The sequence below is a fragment of the Euphorbia lathyris genome, chromosome 1 (assembly GCF_963576675.1).
Source record: "Euphorbia lathyris chromosome 1, ddEupLath1.1, whole genome shotgun sequence".
Lineage (NCBI taxonomy): Eukaryota > Viridiplantae > Streptophyta > Magnoliopsida > Malpighiales > Euphorbiaceae > Euphorbia > Euphorbia lathyris.
The window spans coordinates 73,421,642-73,425,974 of NC_088910.1; the positions used below are offsets into that span (position 1 = coordinate 73,421,642).

Sequence of the window (4,333 nt, forward strand, 5' to 3'; positions counted from 1 at the left end):
TTAAGAGCTTTTCGAACTGGGCATTATGGAAATGAGAGCCTTGATCACTAATTATGGCTTTAGGCATGCCAAACCTAGCAAACAGCTATTTGAGGAACTTGGTGACCACTTTTGCATCATTTGAGGGGGAAGCCACAGCTTCCACCCATTTTCTCACATAATCCACACCGACAAGTATATATTGATTACTAAAGGAATTTGGGAAAGGCCCTATGAAATCTATGCCCCAAACATCAAATATTTCACATACGACGATGTTGTTTAAGGGTATAACGTTTCTGGCCGAGATGTTACCTGTTCGTTGGAATTCATTGCACTCCTTCAGAAACCTCTAAGCATCTTTGTAAATGGAGGGCCAGAAAAATCCTGCCTCAAATACTTTTGGTAGCTGTTCTGTTTGCCCCAAAATGGCCGCCTGACTCAGATAAGTGGCATTGATGCAAAATCCGTTCTCCTTCTTCATGGATCACACATCTCCGAATAAGTTGATCTGCACATAGTTTAAATAACAAGTAATATTTCATGTCGGTAAAAAATTTCCTCTTTTTATTAGTTGAGTAATGAAAGGGTTTAATTTTGCAAGCCAGAAAATTTGCTATATCAGCGAACCAAGGAGAGATGGAAAATAGGTGTTCGTCGGGAAAAGTGTCCAGGATGTCTGGCTGTTCCTTTTTCGTTATGGCTTCAATTCAGGATAAATGGTCTGTAGCTAGGTTCTCAGATTCCTTCTTGTCTCTTATCCCCAAGATCAAATCCTTAGAGTAGTAGCAACCATCTGATCAAACGAGGCTTGGCATCCTTCTTGGCGAACAGGTACTTCAATGCAAAGTGGTCCATGTACACTGTTACCTTTGACAACATAAGGTATGACCTGAATTTATCAAAAGCATACACTAATGCAAGCAGTTCCTTCTCAGTGGTGGAGTAATTCTGTTGGGCCTCGTTCAGTGTTTTGCTAGCATAGTAAATGGGTTTGAATTTCTTCTCAATCCGTTGTTCGAGAACAGCTCCAACACTCATGTCACTAGCATCACACATGAGTTTGAATGGAATACTCCAGCCTAGTGCAATCAAGATATGAGAATTGACAAGCTTCTCCTTCAGCTGTCATACACTGTTCGTCAAATTTGAAATCCACTCCATTGTGAAGCAAAGTAGACAGTGGTTGAGCGATTTTTGAGAAATCCTTGATAAATCGACGGTGAAATCCAGCGTGCCCAAGAAAACTTTGGATATCTTTAACAGAATTGGGTGGAGCAAGCTTTTTTATCACTTCTACTTTTGCTTTGTCTACTTCCATACCCTTGATTGAAATTTTGTGGCCTAGCACAATGCCTCCGGTTACCATAAAGTGGCACTTTTCCCAGTTCAAGACCAACTGTGTATCCTTGCATCTTTCCAAAACAACCTCTAAATTTTACAAACATGATTCCAAAGACCCACCGTAAACAGAGAAGTCGTCCATAAAAATTTCGACTGTTTTCTCAATTATGTCATAGAATATAGCCATCATGCATCTGAAAGTTGTTTTCTCTTTGTCTTTAGTGCAGATTTGAATCTGATTGTAACCCGAATAACCGTCTAGGAAACAGTAGAATTGATAACCAGCCAGTCGCTCTAACATTTGATCCATAAATGGCAATGGGAAGTGATCCTTTTTGGTTGCCTCGTTCAGCTTTCTGTAGTCGATGCACATGCGCCATCCAGTGACTGTTCGCATCAGAATGGGCTCATTTTTCTCGTTTAGGCACACAGTTTTGCCCCCCTTTTTTGGAACAACCTGAATTGGGCTAGTCCAAATGCTATCTAAAATGGATAAATTATTCCAGCATCAATCAGCTTTATCACTTCTGCCTTGACCACATCCTTCATATGTGGGTTAAGTCTCCATTGTGGCTGAATAGTTGGTCGATGATCTTCTTCCATCAGGATTTTGTGCATGCAAATTGTAAGGTTAATTCCTTTGATGTCCTCTATCTTCCAAGCCAATGCCTTTTTGTTGCGTCTCAGGATGGTGAGCAACTGTTCCTTCTGTTCCTTAGTCAGGGTGGCTGAAATAATAACCGGTTGGTTGTTTGGTGGATCTAGGAAGGCATACTCCAAGTGAGTTGGCAAAGGTTTTAGCTCTGGGCATCATAACTCTTCTTCTTCTGGATTATGATCAGGTGCTGCTTCTTCTCTTTCAAGGTCGTGTTCAACAAATTCTCCGGTTGTCTCCTCGAGTGTTTCGATATCAAACAATTGTTTGAGCTCTACGACTTTCTCCCTTTCTTAATGTTCCTGCAAAACAGATTGTTCGTTTCTTGTATCTAGGAAATAACAAGCATCATCAGAAGCCGAAGTGTAACAAACAACTTCGTGCATTTTAAACACAACCTCTTCATTATTTATTTTCAAAATTAGATGCCCACTATGCACATCTATCACTGCTCTACCAGTAGCAAGAAATGGTCATCCCAAGATGATTGGGACTTTCAGATCTTCAACTATGTCCATGATTACAAAATCAACATGTAGGATGAAATTTCCAACCTTAACTAACACATCTTCCACTATTCCCTTAGGATACCGAAAGGATCGGTCAGCTAGCTGAACAATGACCTTTATAGGTCTAGGTTCCCCTAATCCCAATTGCATATAAATGGAATATAGCATTAGGTTGATGCTAGCTCCTAAGTCACACAAGGCATTTGAATAGTCAGCGTTCCTATTGAACAGGGTATAGAAAAACTCTTTGGGTCTTTCAACTTCTTGGGAAGCTGTTGTTTGGCTTGTAAGATTGACAAGTTGTCCCTGTTCAGCTGCACCATGGCTACACTTTCGAGCTTTTTCTTGTTGGTGAGCAAATCCTTGAGAAATTTTACGTACATTGGCATCTCCGATAATGCTTCAATAAAAGGAATGTTGATGTGTAGCTTCATCAGTTGTTCTAGGAAGCTCTTGTGTCTTTTTCTCACAGTTTTATTGCTTTATCCTATGCAGATATGTTATCGTGGCTTCATATAAGGGAACAAGTATTTCCTCATTGAATGGCTGTTTGTCTTTTCTCTTTCCAGACTCAACTGTTTGCGCATTCTGCTCTAGTACTTTAGTTAGCTGGCTTCCTTCCCCTACATCATTGGACAAACGATTATTTTCAAAGGTGTTCGAAATTTTCTTACCCCCTTTATATGATCGCATTGACTTCCTCTTTTGGGTTGGTTATAGTGTTACTTGGTAAAGCGCTTTTTTCTTTTGAAACAATGATGGTAGCAAACTGTTGCATCTATGTCTCGAGGCTCTTGATGGATGTCTGTGTTTGTTTCATAAATTACATCATCATAGACTCCAGATCAGGCTTTCCTTCCTCTTGAACAACTGGTCGTCTCTGGTATTGCTGGTTAGATATGGAGGCTTGCTGTTATTGGTATGGCTGCTTTTGGTTATCTTGTTTGTATGGCTGCTGAATAGCTGGTTGTCTCTGGTTGTCCTGCCATGAAAAGTTGGGATGATTTCTCCACCCAGGGTTATATGTATTCCAGTAAGGGTTGGGTGGCTGTCTTACGATGAAGTCACGATGTTCCTTTATTGATGCACCTGTCTTGATTCCTGGGCAGTCAATGGGTTTGTAAGGACCATTGCAAAAAGTGCATCCATCATATGGTGGCATCTCATTTTGAACAGGTGATTGTGTCTGAACAGCAGAGACGTTCATTCTTTCCACAGCTTTGACAAGCTGTTCCATTTGAGCGGACAGTTTGGTTATAACATAATTGCTTGAACCATTGGAGATTCTTTTCCCATCACTCCTCACTGAGTGCCAATTGTAGCTCGTATTGACTACTTTCTCAATCAACTCATACAAGGCTTGGGGTTCAAGCTCCTCAGGATTTCCATTCGCAACTGACTCAATTTGAATCTTATACGCGTTAGTCACTCCATTGTAGAAATTTTGCACCTATATCCACATGGGTATTCCATGGTTGGGGACTCTTCTCAACAACTCTTTATACCTCTCCAAAGTTTCTGATAAAGATTCATCTACTTCTTAAAAGAAATGAGAAACCTTATTTCTCAGCTTGATTGCTTGCCTTGGGGGGGAATACTTGATTTAAAAACAAGTTGGCCATTTCCTCCCAAGTAGTAATTGAACCCGGTTGCAAATTCTTTAGCCAATTTTTAGCCTTATCCCTCAACTATAAAGGAAACAGCTTCAGTCTAATAACATCATCACTCTCGTTCCTGTTTGTTCGGAAGGTGTTGCACATGGTGATGAAGTCCTGAATATGGGCATTTGGATCTTCATTTGGGTACCCCGCAGAACTGCACAACTGTTTGTAACACCTGAATCATT

General features: G+C 40.5%; 1 non-coding gene across 1 annotated transcript; it reads left to right on the forward strand.

Moving 5' to 3' along the window:
* The first annotated feature begins 3,953 nt into the window (after positions 1-3,953).
* LOC136216230 (small nucleolar RNA R71) lies at positions 3,954-4,060 on the forward strand. The gene has a single exon (XR_010683223.1). It is a non-coding gene; the product is annotated as a small nucleolar RNA R71 (small nucleolar RNA).
* Positions 4,061-4,333: the final 273 nt, after the last annotated feature.